The 20007-nt window shown below is 40.1% G+C and overlaps 1 protein-coding gene across 1 annotated transcript in view; it reads right to left on the bottom strand.

Moving 5' to 3' along the window:
- TENT4B (terminal nucleotidyltransferase 4B) overlaps window positions 1-20007 on the bottom strand; it is a 40572-nt gene that overhangs the window by 19405 nt on the left and 1160 nt on the right. The window lies entirely within an intron of this gene.

Below are 20007 nucleotides of genomic sequence, written 5' to 3'. Positions count from 1 at the left end.
CATATTACATGTGTTTTTCATTTGTCAGTAAGTTATGTTTAGCTTGCCTGTAATGAGAGTTGAAATAAAAATGTCTTCATACAGTGCTACAAATTTCTGTGCTTCTGTAGCACCAGAAACACACCATCAACTTGACTAATAATGTAATTCCAGACACAGAGTAACTAAATTAATTTCATTTGTTTCCTGCAATGACCATTATAGTAATAGCTAGTTATCTTTTAAGAATGTATTGTTTCTAGTTACCAAGTACAACTGCATCTTTCATTAAAGCTCCGAAGGACCACCAGAAGAGAGCAATTTATTAAGACCAAGCCCTTAGCTGAGATGTGGGATCTAATGATTCCCTACTGCACACACACTTAAATAAATCAAATGTTAATAACTGGAAGCTGTATACAGGTGTAAACAAAACTGATTTAAATATCTGACAGTTGTGTTTAACAGAGTCAGAGCAGGGAAAGAACTCAAACCACCTGTGTTAAATTCTTCCAATACTGCAGTTTTATGAACAACAAGCTTCTCTCTCTCCACCCCCAAGTTAGGGGAACAGTCACAAAAGCCTGGCAGCTTGTGGTGGCCACCACCATGATTCTCTCTATAGATAAGGCTAAGATAAAAACTCCTCTGACAGAGAAAATATCTTACCTCCTCCTACAGCTGCTTTCTTGCTTTTCCTTGGAAGCTTACATCCTGGAGCTAATGTGCACATTCCAAACCACCACTTACACCTTACCCCACACTGACTACTCTGCCTTCAGCTTCTCAGCCATCTCCTGTTCTTCTACTCTTCACTGCTATTCCATGTGCTGTCATTTAAACTTTCTTACCTTTATCTTCCCAGCACAAGTACTGGATTCAGGTGAGTAGTATGTGATAAAGGACACATTGAGCACTCCAAAGACCAAGTTCACTGCCAGTCACGTGTACTGAATCACTAATTTAGTTTCCACATGCTTGACCATGAATCTAGCTTTCAAAACCAGAAGCAACAAGGAAATGGGAAAAGCCCCAGTAATTAAACTCCTGAAAACAGAAATTACTTATCAACTGTAATTTGGTGAACCAGCTTCCAGGAAGACCTGGGAGTCAGGTCTGTCTTTAGGGGGTACACAGTGGGGAACTGATGAAGAAACACAGCCCCATTTCTGCCTCTGCTCCTCTGGACTAGCTGGAGCAGACTGGCTACACCCTCAAGGCACATGATTTGCCCCACAGCAGTGTTTTCAGCAAGGACTGAATGGCCACATGCACTGCAAGCCACAGGAGCAACACCATGTTGTCTGAGAGCACTGAATTGCATGAAACATGCTGGGATGGTAGCAAGGGAGTATCCCCAGGGAGAAACTCATGCGTGGCACAGCACAAGTCCATAGAGTCCATCAATAGAGGGCCCAGCTGCTCCTGGGCTCACACTTTATGGGAGTTAATTGTTGCCCTGTCCCATTAGGGAACTTTGAAACAACAAGGCAATCAGAAAAGAGGTCCCCAAAGTGCACAGAGAGCCAAGCCATACAGTTGACACTGCAGTTCTCAGGGCACTGCTCTTTATTAACTCCACTGACACTCTTAATCCAGATAATTATATCAATTGGTGCATTCTTTAGAAGCGCATAAAATAATGATGTTGTCAGAACCAGATGTATATATTTTTCTAAACATAAATAACAGATGTCTGCATTTCTTTGAATAGGATCCTTCTTATTCTTAGGTAGTCATGAAAAGCTTTGCGGAAAAACAAAAAATTATGCTACGTACAAACACACATGTTACACATGCACAGAATGTTAGTAAACACTGCACAAGTAGAAAAAAAAGAAATCTGAACTTTTTCAATGATAGAAGAAAGCCGTTAAGACTACTAGAGAGAGTTCTCATTGGCACTCTGTTGGAAATAGTACAGACATATCTGTGTTTCATCTGCTGTAAGACTGCCTGCTGCCAGGACCTCCTGCCTGCACAGAGCCATGGTGTGCAGAAGGCAGGCAGAAGCTACAGGAGCCAGAAGACAACACCTGGATCCATATTTCCCTGCCCAATAATAGGCTCCTGCCAAGAAATAAGGGAATGATTAATTAAAACTAAGACAAACAGAAGTAGGCACACGTGAATTTCAGAGCAGTACAACATGACTTAGAGGTGTGACTCCAATTAATGTGGAGTTAACTCATGCTGTATTGAAAATTAAAACTCAATGTTATTCACTCTCTTAGCCAACATCTATTATAGTCACTGTTTTTCAAAACAATTTATTAGGATTAATGGAGTCTGTTTACAGAAGTCTCTAGTGAAATTTTCTGTATTTAGCCAAAATGAAGATCAAAGAGACTGAGATGTTCTTTTTGGCATCGTAACAGTATTTTATTATTTAATTATTTAATACCATTACATTCATCAGTAATTTCAGATAGAAGTCCTTAAAAGGAGACTTGTTTATAGAAGGAAATTACACTGCTATAAACTTGATTTCACTATTGAAAGATATTTCATTTGGCTTTACAGTCATACTGAAGCATACCCAAAACATACTTAGGATGTTTGGAGATGAAGAGAATTCCCTGCCATACATAAGAGCATTAGTTTGCTGGTTTTTTACAGCAAATAGGAGTGAACAAGTCGGTCCTTGTCCTGTACTTCAGCAAATCTTAATACATGGGGAAAAATAAAAATAAAATAAAATAAAAAGTTCTCTTACACTTTCTCTAAACAGGTTTAAAAACAAAGTTCTACCTGTATCAGACCTGTTTTCAAGTCTGGTAAGCTGATTCCATCAGAATTTCACAGAGAGAACAGAATTATAGAGAAGCCACTCAATTTAATTTCATGTTCACCTGAGAAGGACAGTGATGCATCATTAGAAAATAAACTATAGCTGCGAAAGCTGTAATGACAAGAATGACTTTCCATGGTAACATCACTGAATAGGCCCACGAGGAACACAAGACTGTGAGACTCAAGTCTTTTAGGTGAAAAGTCACAGCTTTTGTGAGGTGCAAGCACTATGGAACATAGTATTTACATTACTCTCTTAGTTCAATCACAGCTTACTTTATTTTGTAGCATAACTTGTGGGCTCTAAATGTACAACTCAGGAATCTCAAGGCCCTTTACGTAAGATGTTGTTCTGGAGTATGACTCTTGCTGCACATCTGGCAATCAATTAAAAAATTATCACGTATGAACAAAATGTCATTTCTGTTTGATACGCAGAGCACACAGGTAACGTGGCCAAGCACATACACTTGATGTGTGTACTGAAGCTTCCTGACACCTAAACCAGCACAACTCTCTCCTGCTGCAAGTCCAGAACTGGAACCAAGAGTGACACTGGGAGGGACGTCACACTATGAAACACAACTGGAGATACTACATGTGTCACTTCCCTGCACTCAGATCCGGATGCAGAATAAATGAGCAGCCCATTGTCCTCACAGATTGTGGCAGCTTGGAGGAAGCCAGCCTGACTGAACTAATGTCCAGGGCTCAACAGCCACACCAGCAGCTGCCCTGGGTGGGGTCATTCCCTCAGTCCCCACTGTCCCGAGTAGCTGAGCAGCAGAGCCCAGACCTGGCTAAAGCAGAGCCCAGTCCTGGCTAAAGCAGAGCCCAGTCCTGCCTAAAGCAGAGCCCAGTCCTGCCTAAAGCAGAGCCCAGTCCTGCCTAAAGCAGAGCCCAGTCCTGCCTAAAGCAGAGCCCAGTCCTGCCTAAAGCAGAGCAGCCAACGAGGTCAAGATCATTCTGATCCATTTTGCTTAATCACAAAGCAGTGAATGTTCCTTTGTGTGTCAACACGCCCTATTGTACTAACCAGAATAATTGGTTTTAATCGAAAAAATTCCTGCTTTGGCCATTCAGGAATTCTGCTATACTTCCACTCTCCTCTGGCTCCTCTTTATTCTTCATTTCACAGGAGAAACTACACAGGCATGCACGTTCTAATTTCTCTCATCAGGGCGTTACCCATGGCTTCTGCTCCAACTGTTCAAAATTCTGCTCATCCATCCCAAAGAGCTTCTCTGCCTTGGGCTTATATATTCCTTTGCACATAACAGGCTATTTGCAACGTCACTGAAGATAATTTAAAACAGGGGATATCTACTATACCCAAAAAAGTCGTCTAGTGCTTGTGCACTACAGATTGGTTTTGGCAGGATTTCTGAAGGAAGCTTCGTTTGCAGAATGATGAAAATCTAAATTATTTAGAAACTCTGTGGATGGTGGGCTGAAGCAAGCAGTGAACACACAGGTGACTTTCATCTTCCCAAACTCTATACTTTATGAATTTAAGGGGTATTTCCAATATCGTCCTGCAGCACTAAATAAGCCTTTTGTATTTGAGTTTTCTTTGGATAAATAATTCCTAAAGGACAGTGTTTAATTGCCCCTAACATTTGAAGTCTTCTCTGGACTAAAAAAAAAAAGCAAAGAAACAAAGGAAACAAGGATAAATACTGTAGAATTTCATTATTATAATTGTCTCAGGAGAAGAATGTGAAGGAGGAACCTGAGGTATTTTAGCCACTGAAAGTATCAACACTTAAGAATCCAAACTGCATCCATCCCTTCACTCCCAAAAGGAAAGGCAGCATTACACAGGAGAGAGAATAACTTCAGTTTGAAGCCTCCAAAGGTATTTTACTAAGAAAAAGATGGTACTGGTAAGTTCTGCCAAAACTTCATAAATTTCATGAACTAAATAAAGATTTTACCCTTACCATTCATCACCTACTTGGTTCTGAAATAGCTTTGAACAACAATTGTACTAAGGTAAAGACACAGAGAGCCCAATCCTCACTCTCCTCCTCACAATTGTATTGGGGAACTCAACACCTTCCTAAATTAACCTTCAATTTTAACACTGATCTTCCACAAGCTTAATACAGTATCTTCTAGATTACTATTGCCATCTACATGTGTTGAATAATGAGGTACGAACAATAGCAGACACTGTAAAGATCACAAATTATTTTCCCACCCACAAACTCAGGCAAAACCAAACAGTCCTGAAGGGAACTGTAAATATGAAGCATCTGCTGAGGTCCTTTCTCTACCACCTGGGCCTACATAGCAGACAAATCCTTTTAATATTTGCTGGCTTAAGCTACTGAAGAAAACCACTTAACTGCATTTGCAGGTGATTTAATATGCACTTAGGTTTCATGGTGACTGACACATCAGTCCTCATAAGAAAATAAAATTATGCATAACAAAGGAAACGATTTTCAAAAGCCTCAGAGACTTTGACCATCAATTTTTATATCCTTAGTTACTGAACCATATCAATATATTTTAGGTCACATAGTATCCGTATTCTGAGACACATATGCCCTATGGGAGCTTTAAAATCCAACATCCCAAAACATATCTATAACAGCAACCTGACAAAACCAGGAAAGCTTAAGGAGCTGGATTTTTGGTGTCACACGTTTTTTCTTCAGTTCGCCTATTTGAATTACAGCTTCAGAGACCATCTTTTCACAGTTTACCTAAAAACAGACATGCAGAAAAAAACAGGTATTTCACTGCCATATGATTGCTAAACATCACCAAAAATCAGACTATCCACTGTATAAACAGTTTCTTAAGGTACTCCAGAATTTCCCTTTGCAGACAGATAGGCAAATGAGATTTCAATCTGTTCCCATCCATTATAGGCCAGGTGTGTGTTACCACTGCCTGGCTTCCCAGACACAGGGTCTGTTATAACAGGATTATACAAATCAACCTAATCCATCCAGGGCAAAGTTAGCCAAGCTAAATCCCCCACCTTTATCAGTTCAGGTAAAGCAGCCACTTCTTAGAGCTGTGGGGAGCCCCTGGAGGAGCCCTAAGCCCCCTCAGATGGCAAAAGGAGAAAAGATGCAAGCAGAACTCCTTTCAAAGGGCACAGCTACACCCAATAAACCACCTCTGGCAACCACCTCTGGTAGCTTTCAGTGTGTACCCAAGAACAGCTTGCCCCTTCTGTCTCATATCTGTTGTCTGTAATTGCAGAGTAATTTGCAGAATTGCCTTTTAGGACCAAAGGAGACCAAAATTTCCACAAATATGTAAATGATTTAGGAACCTGATCTTGTTTTCAGGACTAAAGTTGTTTGGGATTAATGTAACCATGCTGATACTGAGTTTTGAAAACATGGAGATAGTTTGTTCACTTCCACCAATTATGGTGGACGATTATACACATTTCTTCAAAAACTGTGCAGAGAAAAAAAAAGGCACTAAATTTATGCTACAAGACCTACACTTTCTGTCCTGTGCAAATACTTGGAAGCCTATTTCTTCCTCCCAATCAACACCCACTGCCCCCAAATCCCTCAAATTAATGCTGTTTTTTCCACTTATGTTCTGTATTTTACATTAACTTATGTGTTTAACTGCATCATAAAAGGCACTAAAATAGCACTGCATTGTGGAAACAGCACAGTGTAGTAGAGACATTAAAACACTAGACAAAGAAGAAATGTGGACAGTTCCTTTTAATTATTTAAACTGGTATCTCTATCTTTCCAGTTTTTTATTTATTTTATAGACCCTTTGTTTTAATCAGCATGAGTGCTCTTTTCTTTAAACTGATTGGAGCTACTTCTAATGAAAATTTCCAAGTATATTCTTTAGTCAAGAAGTAATGTAACAGACTCTTTTCCTACCAAGGTAAAAGTGAGCATTTTTTGTCTGTTTATAAATTTCATTGAGTGCTTTGCTTTCCTAAAACACACTTTTTCCTACAGAAACTTGTCTTTCAAGAGGGGGAAAATCCTACTGAACTTTAATTATAAATCAGATATTTGAATTAGTCCTACCAGTAAGTGATTTGAAGTGTAACTCGGCAACTAATCCACTGGCTTTTAAATCCATGCCATATGCATGCTCAGTCTTGCTCTTTATTTCTGCAGCATTTCCAGCAAAAACATCAAATGCCAACTGGAAAGACTGTTTTGAGAAATACCCTTACTTTCCACTGCTTTTTTTTTTTTTTTTTTTTTTTTTTTTAAATCACATTGTACATTAAAACAATCTAGCTGAATCACTGCATGTGTGGGAATAATCTTCTATTTCTTCCCTGGAAAGTATCTACATATCATCCCTCCTTCCCATGTCTGTAAGCAAGTTCTGTGGGAGTCTGTTGCTTCTCTTCCCTCAGGTGATGGAAGATGCATTTTTCTAACAGAGGAGGGGGAAAAAAAGAGAGGAACTGCTACCTCAACTGATCTGAAAGAAAAGGTACTTACAAAACAAAAGGATGAAGCAGAAGAAAAAGGTTTTGTGCAGGAAAAACAAAGTGGGAAGAGTAGCAATGGGAAGAAGCTGACTTATTTCATAATGACAAAGAGTTCAACTCTAGTAGTATCTAATTATCTTGAAACACCCCATTAATTCTAACATCTCCTATAGAAGACAGACACATGGTTTTCCTTTAGATCACTTGCAAAACAGTGTTAGTCTGCTGGAACAGTTGCACATACAGACTATGCAGTTTGCAACATCATCATTTAAAATATAGATATATCTATTTTCGAAGCTGTAAAGTGCAACTATTAGCATGCACTTTGTATATTCTGAAATTACAGCTTTAGATAAATTTCCAAACATTTAAAACCACAGAGAAGTTGAAGGTATCTTTTTCCTACAGTGGGGAATTAGTAACTCCTCAGCCTGCCAAATCCCTTTACTTAAAAAAGCAAAAAGACCAAACAACAGTTTGTAAGCTTGTTTTAAAATAAGAGCTTAACAAGTTAAAGTAACTATCAGTATCAACAGTACTTCAATTAATATTAGCTAAACCTTCCCAGTAAAATGGCAACATTTGGGTTTGTGTTAAAGCTGTAACAAAATCTACAGCTACTAAATTGCTGTAACAGGGGAATAGCTCTGAACCCCTCTGAACCAGCACAACAGGTACAAGCAGGGAGCTTTAAAACAAATAAAGGTCTATTACATCAGTTCAGCAAATCACACCAGTGGTGTTACTATTAAACCAAATCAGAAGGAAACAGCAGTTTAGGTAATCTGCCTTTCTGTCTGTCTCCATAAAGCCAGGCAGCACAGATCTTTATACAGCTCGAGTATATTGCTCCTGTTTTGTTAGTGTAGTAAATATTATCACATAAACAAATAATCTGTGACCTTTGATAACTGGTAACACATGCTATCTGGGCAGAGGTGAGACTACTGCACTCCCAGCAGACTGATGAGCACTGCTGGTGGATAACAGGCTTGGGAAAAACCTCCACCTGAAAACTCTGATGGGAGCAAGAAAGAAACCTGCAGCACAGAACTTTGCCACCACATGCACAGCAGCAGGTCACCCAACAGGAAGCCTGGCAAGCCTTGCATGTGGTTTTCTCACACAGAACCAAGTGGAGAAAACTCTACTTCCACATACACAGTGCATTCTGCTGGGCAAATATTCTTGTTTATGACTTTATTCGACTTGAAAGATTAGTTAAATGAAAGAATGGAGAGCAATGTAATTATTAACTCCTGTCTCCCTCCATCAGAGTAGGTTTACATTTTCAAATGTCCACTCCAAACAAGCCCACACCAGTCCCGTCCCCAGGAAGGGACACCACCACAATGCCAGGCTTACCCTGGCCAAGACAAAAGGCAGTTTGAGGTGTGGGTCCCCACCGGCGGCTGGTGCTGCTGCAGATCAGTTACGCACCCTGAGCGTGCTGTACTCGCTCCAGAAACCCTCTGCATGTCCATCTGTGCAGCAAACCTGCTTTGCAACTGCCCAGTAGGCAGGGGAACCAAGAACAGAATAAAACTATGAACACCTCTCCTTCAGGAACATGGGATCAAACTAAAAATCATTTAATATAAAAATATTAAGTCAAATAACTAGCCACAGTTGCAGTTCGTTAATAACTTTTCAGCTTCAAAATAGAAACATTTTCAAATTAAATCTGAAGTGCCACTATGCCATCTGGAAAGTCAATGCAGATTTCCAAGTCTTTCCAGCATCTTCTTGTATTCACAGCCTTTTGGATGGTGGGGGTTTTTTTTGTTTTGTTTTCTTTGTTTTTTTAGAGGAGGGATTTTTGCACAGCATTTTGGAGCATTCAAGTAATATGAAACTGAGCCCCAAGTTACTTTGCTACATTTCCTATATCAGAAGTATTCAAAACTTCTTATGAAAGCATCTGAAGCTAGCAGTTACAATTAAAAGCGCAAGGCTGAGTTTGTAGGTTTGTCTTGGGTTGCAATGCAAGATGTAACCAAAAGTAAGTATTCTATTACCAGCTGTTAAAACCAGGTAGGGAAGTGTTCTTTATCTCTTCCACCACCCATCCTCCCTCCAGAGGGAAATCTTCTGTTAATGGGCCAGAGTCTCACTGCAGGACTGATAAAATTACATCATCCCATTGGGAGATGCTCCATCCATGGGGAGGAGACAAGCATTCCTACCTGGATATAATCTGAAACTCGGAACACCACAGGCAGCCTTTATCCTCTGGATTCCCACAGGAGGACCAGACTGTTCTACACCACCACTGGACCTCCAGAGGAAAACTACACCCTTCTACAGGATCACCCCAGGAGAACTGCAGCCACCATTTAATGTGACTGCTACCAACACCCTGACCAACAGGGTGTCAGGTCGTACTCTGGCTCTGTCAGTGTGGTTTTTTGTACTACTGCATTTTTATTTTAATTTTTCTAGTAAAGAACTCTAATTCCTATTCCCATATCTTTGCCTGAGAGCCCCTTGATTTCAAAATTATAATAATTTGGGGGGGATTACATTTTTCCATTTCAAAGGAGGTTCCTGCCTTCCTTAGCAGACATCTGTCTTTTCAAACAAAGACAAGGTTAAATTTCTATTCCCTGAGCAAAATGGAGAGTGACTCCAAGTTACCTGTTTTGAAACAAGTTTATCACCTGTTTATTACTTGTTACTTTGGTGATACTCTGATACAGTACTAATACAAGTTTAGATGCACTGTTGTCATACCTAGGCAAAATTAGAATCACAGCTGCAGTTCCCCCTCTCACAACCAAATTCTTAAAAGCAGCTGCAGTGGGTATACTTTGAATGAGGAGGAATAATCACACCTACTATGGCAAAAGTATAAGGAACATTTCAGGTAACTTTACTTTGATGAATTGTTATCTTTACAGTATGGGTGTGTACAGTGAACTATGTTCAGATTAAACAAGGCAGTTTTGGGACTCATGATGTAGTATTATGCTCCTTTAAAGGTAAATATTAGAAACTGTTTATACTCTGATTTGCACTCTTCTCAGATACTCTTACTTGCAAGGCAGGATGCACAGGTACCAGAAACATTATGGGCTGGGAGCAGTAACGCTGCAAAGTATTTTGGGAGTCAACAGCCTCCATTTGCTCTACTTACCATCCCAGGATAGAAAGCTACAAACAAAAACAAAAAAGGACACTGCCTAAGCAGATCACAGAGAAATGTTTCCTGTGGTCACCTCAATCAGCCCAGTGATAGATGCACACTTAAGAGCTTCTACATCATGAACTGCAAAAAATGCTGCTTCTTCTTCTATTGTAGGTGTCAGATCTCATCCTTCCAAGTAGCGAGAGAAGTTGGTCTCTGACTAACCCTGTGGGTCAAACCATGGGTTTTATTTTCTTTATTTCCCCTGAAGCTTCAGCTAGTAGATCTGTCAGAAAACGACTGATATAAAAATGAGAAGAAAATACTAGACAATACTGCACTGAAATACGTCCCATGAGTCCAAATTGTTAAAAGACCAATCCATATGGAAAGACAACTTAGTAAAGATTTTGCACAGCTACCTTAATTGCTGGGACATAAAGACAGAAGAATCAGTCCATGATGGGAAAAGGGGAACTTTTAATGGTCTGACTCAGACCAAGTATCACCAAGGTGACTACAGGAACCCACTCCAGGATGGGGCATCCCTGGCATGGCACACCTGCTCACACCATCCACATGTGCATTGATATATTTGTGCACAGTCTTTCAAAAGAAATAGCAAATGTAGAGTGAGAGGCTGTGCAGAGCTCTCAGAAACACCCTCAAGATTCATCCAACTACTTGCTGGAACCAGTCTCTAAAAATAATTTGAAGATTATGTAAAAATGTCCTGTGTACCCAAAAAATGAGCAGAAGATGCAGCAGTGACCAGTTGTAAGAGGGGTATAAGAGGGTTGCTGTGAGCTCCACAAACTGCAGAATCAACAGAAACTGAAAGAGCACGTTTCAGCATGCCTGAAGCAGGTTTGCTTCAGAGGAGCAAAGGCTGAAGTGAACTATTTCAGCATATAATGTTCAGTGACTTGCTGCCTACAGGCAAATACCACACTGCACAAAAAACAAGGGAGGAAGTCTGTTAGTATTCTTTTTTGCTCCTAGGTACTTCTATGCCAGGAGCTGACACTGTTAGTTACTACCATTGAAACTTTATCTTTTACCAATTGCATGTGCCCTGTCACATTTGTCCAGATTGTAACAACAGCAGTTTTGGAAGATCATTGGTTAGCTCAAATTTAGATAGAAAAACAATGCAAATTATGTACAATGTAATTACAAGAGAGCAAAAGAAGCAGGATAGTACTGTCCTTTCTGCCTCATCTCAAAAACTATCTCCTTATAAGAGGCAATCTAACAGCTTGATGAGGCAAACTTCTCTTCCATCAGACGCTGGAAGCAGAGGTACATGTAAAGAAGCCGCTTACCTCAATAACAAATTAGTTCTTCAAGGCAAAAAATCAACATGAAAATTTTCTCATGTGAGCACCTGCCAAGTATGACTACTATGGTAGTCATGCCCCATGGATGAATGAGCACAAGATACTGAGTCTGAAGCACAACCAGAAGGCTGAGTATATAGAAGATCTTCAAACATATGAGTTGAATCACCCAACTGAAGAATGTGACAGAACAAAGCAAAAATTAAATAAAATTAACCTTAGGACCTAATTTTTTTCAGCTTGACTCAGTACTGTGACCTAAGACTGTGATCTGCAATCATGACCATTATTCAGATCAAGACAGCTCCTTCACCACACTGTGTTTAACTCAATACTTTAACTGGCAAATGTGGAAAGCTTCCTAACCAGGAGTGCCTCTGAATATGTAAGAGATAAAGCCAGATGCAAGGCACAAGTCCTTCACACCACTTTCAGAAATGATATGCATACTCTAGATTAAAGCCAAAATCTTACTGAGGGATAAGGGGGAGGAATGCAAATGCACAGAAAGGAGTACTTTTTATAACAACCCTGTTGAAACAAAACAAACAAAAAAAAGCCCGCAAAACCAGAACAAAAACCACTTGCTTTTTGTAGCACATAGGAAAATATAGCTGCTCCTGAAGTAACATAGGAAGTGAACCGCTCTAAAATTAACAGTGAGAATTAAGAAAGCTTAAGAAAGTAAGTTATCACACTTCCTCAGTCTAGCTTAAACACAGCATCAAGGGGTCAGGCAGGGTCAACAAGCTTTGATTAAGGACTCCCTGTCTTCAGACTATACACACTGACTCCTAACAGAAAGATCAACACCTTAGTCATCACTCAAACCACAGCACAATATTCCTGCACGCTGTATTTTAAAGGACATTTCGAGAAGGGCTTATCTATACTTAATATTTGTGATAGGTTAATGCAAGTTCTTTCAGGTGTTACCGCATCCATAAACAAAGTAATTGTAAGAAATCACATGATACTTTCAATGGGTGTGCTTAAATGTAACCGAAAGTAAATCTACACTGAGTGAAGGTAATGAACCCATGTTGCTGCTCATCTATACCCCTCTCACTTACCATAGAATACTACCCTCATTTCCCTGATTCGGAAGTTTCTAGAGGACTTTAATGTTTGAACTTGTTCCTTGTTATAGTCTATTACTTGTAGAATCACAATACTATTTCCTCCACAGTGTCTTAACATCTTCAATATAGTATTGGCTACTTCTCCCCTAAGAGATCACACTGACAAGACAGAAGAATGGAGGTGCACAAACACTGACTTTGATTTTATGCCTCTGCTACCATTGCTGTCCAGTAAAAATCCTAAAAAACGCAATGCAAAACAAAAAAATTGCACAATGCACGCAATGCAGTACTGTAATGCAGAATACCGTACCATATAGCCTTCTCAAGCAATTGTAGCAAGACTGGGCCTCTTTCACTGAACATCATTTTGGAATAATTCAGATGTAGATGTCATATCATGAAGAATGTTATAAGACTGTCAGAGAAGATGATCTGGAATGAGGGCTGCCAAATAATCTTGTCATTATGGGAGGAAGAAAATTAACAGATGTTGCATCCCAGCATAAGACAACCCCAGCCTCAGTCAGGCAGCCAGTCCATCCTCACTCTGAGCTGCTGTTCTAGAGCTGCCCTCCCACCTGTGACCCACCTTGAGAGCTTAGCAGCCCCAAGGGACACAATCAGTGTGGCTCAGTCTCACACAGACTTTGTGACGCAGCTTTAAGGGTCAGGAAGACAACCTTGAGGGACAGGCAGTATCAGAAGAGCTGTGCTGAATGCAGCAATACTGATACCTTGACTGCACAACTAAGACACAACACACCGGTATCACCAATACAAAGTTACTGGGAAGATTTATACCGGCTCTAGTGATCTGTAGGAGAGTTTTGTACAAACCTATAAACAAGAGTTCTGCTCCCTTGATTCATGTCTATCTCTTGTTTTGATACCCTAAGTTCGCAGTATTGCCAGAAAAAATTCCTGCTGTGTTATCTATTGCCTGAAGTTACAAAATGATTAAAGTTCAAATTGTTCCTGCTATAGCTATTTGCAGCCTAGGAAAAACATCTGAAGCTCGTATTGCGTTCATCAGTTTTCCTCTCTTTTTCTTGTTTACAGAAATATTTCCTTAGCCCCTATTTCTAGGCAAAGGCACAGAAAGTAATAAGTAAATCTCATGACATTTTGAGCACTCTTTCGCAGTTCATCCAAAAAGATAATTAAAAAAGACAAACACTCATAATTTAAGAATTCCCAGCATGTTCAAATAATAAATTAACATTCCAACTGCCCACTAAGAACAGCAATAGCATTTACTTGCTTATAATATATATTATGCAAGATTTTCACTGGTTGTGCTGCTCTATCACTACCAGCACAACTCCCTCCGTCACCACAACACCTAAGCTGGCTCCAGGCCGCATTCTGCTCCTGCTGCCAGTTCCAACATCCACCAAGGATAGCACAGGAACCCCTGTTTTACATCACACACAACATAAACAGAAAGCTTTGAAGCAACAGTCATCTCTAAAATTTTGGCATATGCATGAGCACATACACTATATTGAAAGATGTGTTCAGAACCCCTATGTGATGAGAACAATAAAAAAGAAATATTAAGTATTCCTCTTATTGCCCATTCTATCATTTTAAAGTTAAGCACACAACTTCTGAAAGTTCCATTCCAAAGTGAATTCCCAAAGTGAAAAACAGACTTTACAAGCTAATTTTAAATAAATTATTAGAAATGGCCCAGGAACAAAGTATAATATGGAGATAGCAGAAAAAAATTAAAGGGGCAAAAACAGCAATAATGTACTTTCATGACACAGGTCTCCATCTATCTGGTTCCTAGAACTGACAATATGATACCAGGCTTCCTGAAACTGACCTTGTGCTATCAGTTTGACAATAAAAAATAAGACTTATAACCCCAACATGGTTTAAGATAATACTAGTAAGATTCAGGGGGAACATATCCTCCTTCTTCAATGCATACTGCTGCATAAAACACACAGCGGCTCTTGGGAATCAGCAAGCACACAAGAGGGAATGACACACTCTTCCTATTACTTAATATAGACATCTCCATCTACCAAAAAAAGTCTGCCAAACTTCTGTTCCTTATATAGCCACTCCAAGGTATATAGGTATCCAAGGCCCAAACGAAGAATGAATCGGAGAAAACAGAACAGTTCACAAGAATGCATCCACACACTTTTCCCTTGCACATGCAGAAATCAGCAGCCTCTGAAGTCCTCCTTGAACTGTTTAAACAAATCATGCAGAAATGTCGGCCCTATTCCAAAATCCTGCAACCTCAGATAATACTGTTATATAATATTCACCATATATTTCTCGAAAGGTTTCATCAAACTGCCTTTAGTCTGCATCTTCATCCCTAGTAAACCTCTTCTCTCTGCCAGCCCTTCCAAAAGAAGTAATTTCTTACTACAGGAGGCTGTGGGGAAATACCGGTTTCACTTCCATAAAACCCAGCTGACTGCCTCCAAGAGCTGCACAAGCTGTCACAAGGGTACTGCCAGGACGGTGCTGTGGCATGACTCAGGACAAGACAGAGAGTGACAGTGGATCTCATCAGACGGGTACAAGAAAAGGATCTGCACTCCAGTCACATCCGTGCACTTCTACCTCACAGCCAGCACACGCAGCTACGGAGACAGCACAGAGAACCGCTCTAGGAGGCTTTTTCAGGAAGCAAGCAGATTTGCTTCTATGGATTTTTCCAAATAACTCCTTATTACATGTGATGTACACAGTGAATTCACCTGCAGCCTATGCTTTAATGTATGTGAGTTCATCCAATCCAAAACACATGCAACTATTCTAACAGAGGATGCATGAAGAAGTCATGCACACATCTTGTTTCACCAGAAGTCTGCACAAAGGTGTTTGTTTCACCTAATTAAGCTTTTGTGTCAAGTAACATAACAGTAAATCAGGCAACAACCCTGCATTTGATTTAAGCATTTAAGAGTATATGATGAAAACCAACACAAATGATTAGGATTTTATCAGATTTCCCTAAGTCAGACATTCCAGCTGGTTTTACATTTTGCTGGAGGTTCACAGACTTGCTCTGCTCACACAACACACTCAGCTCTTTCTGTCTGTGCTCCAGCCCACATAGAAATCATGGCTGATACCATGCAAGGGCCTGAGCTAACAGAGCTAGGGACAAGCAGGGTTAAGTTATCACAGGCAGACAGCCACCTTAACATGGCTGCATGTCCTCTGGCCAGCCCACACCTGGGACAAAGGGTTTGTGTCTGCCTTAATGCACTTTGCTTCTTTCAAAAATGAGACTAAAAGACCTGAGAAGCTGACAAACTTCACATGAAAAACTAATAATGCAATTTCTGTAGCAAAAATTTATGGCTTTAAGCTATTTTCTTCCCTAAAGCAGTTATGTTTTTATTTCATGGTACCCTCTGTAATCCTGGGCAACATGCTGGGAACACTTACATTAAATAAGCAGAAGTCTGCTCAAGTCTGTGCCAACCAGTTCAGCGGCAGGAGAGTGTGTGCATATCTGTGTGCAACCCCCTCCTGTAGGGGTCACAGGATTCTCTCCCTTCCATGACAAAGTTTCCATGAGTACTTCAAAATGTGCATTCAGTATTTCAAAATGCAGTCTTCTATCTAATCCACGTTTCTTCTCAGCAGTACACACCACAAAATTACCTCCTTAAGCTCACACATTAACTGGGTTCTTGCCTTCAGCTGCAGATTGCTGTGAAAACAGCTCATACAGAGTCCCAAATCCACATCTCCTTCCTCAGAACTGTGTAGCACTGGGCTCTTCCCTTTGGCACAAGAATCACAGAAATCTACAATAAATAGGCCAAACTTAAGTCCAAGTCTTTATTTTTTAGTTTTGTTGCACTTAAGGCTTCTTGTTTCAGCAGTTCTTTTGTCACATTTTAGCCAGGCTGACGGTGAAAGCTGCAAAATAGCAATTTCAATATCCCAAATACTTTTCCTTGTTTTCTAATTGTGACACTACTAACATTATTTATTGCTGCCCTTGGGACACACACACACAGAATCCTGTCTAAAACCCCCAACCCACACATGCTCCTACATCCCTGAGTTTTGCTACTAACTACCCTGCTAAGGCAAACCAAATTTAACTCTTCAGAAGTTTAAGTCAATAGTAACATCATTCTCATGCTGTGAAACTTTTCATTCATATTGTGCATTATCTATTCTTTTCAGAACTGCTGTCTGATGACAATCATCAGAGGATGGAAGGAGACCTGGAAGCTGACTCTGACTGGTGCAAAGCAACGAACAGGCAGCACTCCACAGTGATATTTCACAAGCATTTAGAGTGCCACAACAAAGTCGAGTACCTGTCATGCAAACACCTGCATTATTAATAGAACTGCAAGTCTGAGAACTTAGACTAAGAAAAAATATTAAAGATAGGCCAAAATACAATGCACACAACAGCACCCTTAACTCAAAGGGAGCAAAAACTCCCTTGTGTTGAATGTATTTCAGCACAGGTAAGTGCTGGGAAATATTGTGCATACTGTATAAAAAATCTATCTTGAAACCAAACCCAATACTGCTGTGGGTTATTTTTTAATTATTTAGTTATCTCTCTATATGTGCACATAGCATTAACTAAGAGACTATATTTCTCAATAATAATTTAAAAAAAAAACCTTAGCAGAAAACAAATCAAGCTTTGACTGAACAGCTATTTAGCTTTTAACCAAAATCTCTATTTCAACATGTTTACCTTACCTAAATCTTTAGACAGCTAGTTACACACTGTTATGTGTTTACATAATCTGTTCAACTTGCTAAAAATTACTGGACTGGTTTTCCAGACAGCTGATCAATAGAATTGCACATTCAGAGGGGTTTTGCACAGCCATCCACACAAGTGACATCCTTGCACTGGAAATATGAATGCCACATGTCAGCTTTCAAATGTGTTTCCTAGCAAATCTGGTCTTATCTTTCTGCAAGTGAGACTGTTCTGCAATTCTATTGTATTCCAGAGTCAAAGTGATCAATTTAACAAAATTACAGGATGGTACATAGGGAAAAGCACTGAGAGCCGTTTTTTACTTTTTCACAATTTGCATAGTAACAATCAGGGAAGAAAAAGATACCTGTTAGCACACAAGTAATGATATAATAGCAATGCTGATATGCTGATTTTATTTTTTTTTTCCCAGTAACTGCTAGAACTACTGAACACAATTTTGGAAATTTACATGGGAATCAATGAATTTCAAATATTTACTTTAGCAACAACCTCATCTGCTAGATTACAAACCTCTCTATCCATCCTTACTGCCCAGTGCCTCGAGGTGCAGACAGATGCTTTAGAACAGACAGCTGTTAAAGAGAAGCTTGCAGTCAGGAGAGAAGGCAGCACCTCAGGTCACACCACAGGCACAGGAGGCTTCACCCAGCCTTACAGCAGCCAGTCGCTCACACTGCAACCTTCACAGGACCTAGACATTCCTTTCCTAGGAAGCTTCAGCTCCTTGTAGAAATTATTTCCACAGTTATTCATTCAAGATCGTTAGCCAACAGCCTCTAAAACATTTTATAGCTTTTTCAAAAGGAAACTTCTGTAATTTAGGAAAAGCATGTAGGAGTATATTTGAGAGACACTCTACCTTGCTCTGCTTTGAATGAAGGAAATAGCTAAAAGAGAAGCTCAGCATCATGTAAATATACGCCATATACTAGACAGTCAATACACATGCAAACTAAGATATCTGAGTATTTCTTGATACTGTTAAAAAAATTGCACAAGGGCCTACCACTTGGAGTTTGAAACTAATTCCACCAAAATTTAACTACAGCAACACTTTAAATACTTCGGCAAAGTTGTTGTTATTATTGTTATCAATCTCTTGCTGAAGCTCACTCTTTTTTCATCACATTATTATTACTATTACTCTCTTGTTTAAAAGTACCCTTTTCCACCCTTCATCTTCAACACAAAAAATTCATTAATTTACAAGGCAGAGAGAGAGCAAAGCACCTCTAAAAATGTTCCTCAGCCTCTAAGTAAATAAGTTACAAGGCAGAATACAACCAGAGTCCAAAAACTAACTTAAAAAAAATCAGTACTTAGTATGTTCTACACACATTACTTTTAAGTTGTGTGAAGAAAGTTGCAGAAAGTTCCAAGGTAAAGGGACTAAAACACTTAAAATAGAATACTTCTCCCGTGTCATTTTATGAATTATTATTACCCTGGCAGTAAAGGCAACATAGGAGCCAGCAAAGAAACAGGGAGTCAGAGGTGGTAAGAACTTGTCTTCCAGAACAACCAGCAAATTTGAATAGTCTTTTTAACAAAACGTACAGAACAGCAATTTGGGAAGGCAAAGAGGTCATTGCTTTCCCATGTGAGAGGGCTGAAGAACCCTTAGGTACAAGCTGAGCACACAAAAACTCATGCACCTAAATCACTACTGATTTCTAATATGAGCTCTGTCAGGCCTTCAACTCTTACCATACACCTCCGTCATCCAGACCCTGGCAGGTTCAAGGCAAAGGTTATGTTTTGAAAAGCATGAACTTTACAAAACAAAAAAAATCCACAGAAGTTACCAAATGGCCTTTATCCAGGGCATCGCCCATATCAAAAGCCATCACTATGTTCAAAAAAAGGGGAGGGCTCAAACCAGTTTTCAGGTAAACAGGAGATAGGTGATTGCCTGCCCTCCGTCTCCATGGGCTCGTGAAATGCCAACTGATGAGACCTAAGCTAACACAAAAACACTAATGACAAAATATTCAGATCAGCATATGCACTCCATAGTCAAATATCCATGACAACCATTAATAATCCCACACTAAAACCCACTGCACACTATAGTGCATGGAAGTTCATTTCTGAGAGCAGGTGTCTGACTGCACGCATACCTTCTCTGTCAGGTCTCAGAAAACACATTCCCCGGGAAATTACCCAGTCTGTGCACTTTCTTTTGACACCAGCAGATGATTATTGTTTTTTTTTTTTAAGTTCTAGTCCCTACGATGCATTTGTTCCGCAAGCAGCACAAAGCGTTGGAAGTGAGCTTGACAGCGCTGCGGAGGGCGGGCGTGCCGGCCCTGCCGTGCCTGCCTGCCCCGGCGGCCCTGCCGTGCGTGAGCAGCGAGGGCAGCACCCGGCGCTACAGCAGCGACAGCACCGAGCACAGCGCGAAGCGGCGCTGACAGCGGAAAGCCGTGGCCGAGGAGCCCGGCGGCACCGGCCGGCAGCGCGTAACACGTGCACGGGCGGTG

Source organism: Poecile atricapillus, chromosome 10 (assembly GCF_030490865.1).
Source record: "Poecile atricapillus isolate bPoeAtr1 chromosome 10, bPoeAtr1.hap1, whole genome shotgun sequence".
NCBI classification, from domain to species: domain Eukaryota; kingdom Metazoa; phylum Chordata; class Aves; order Passeriformes; family Paridae; genus Poecile; species Poecile atricapillus.
The sequence above is the reverse complement of the archived record's forward strand: the minus strand, read 5'-3'. Positions and strand labels throughout refer to the sequence as shown.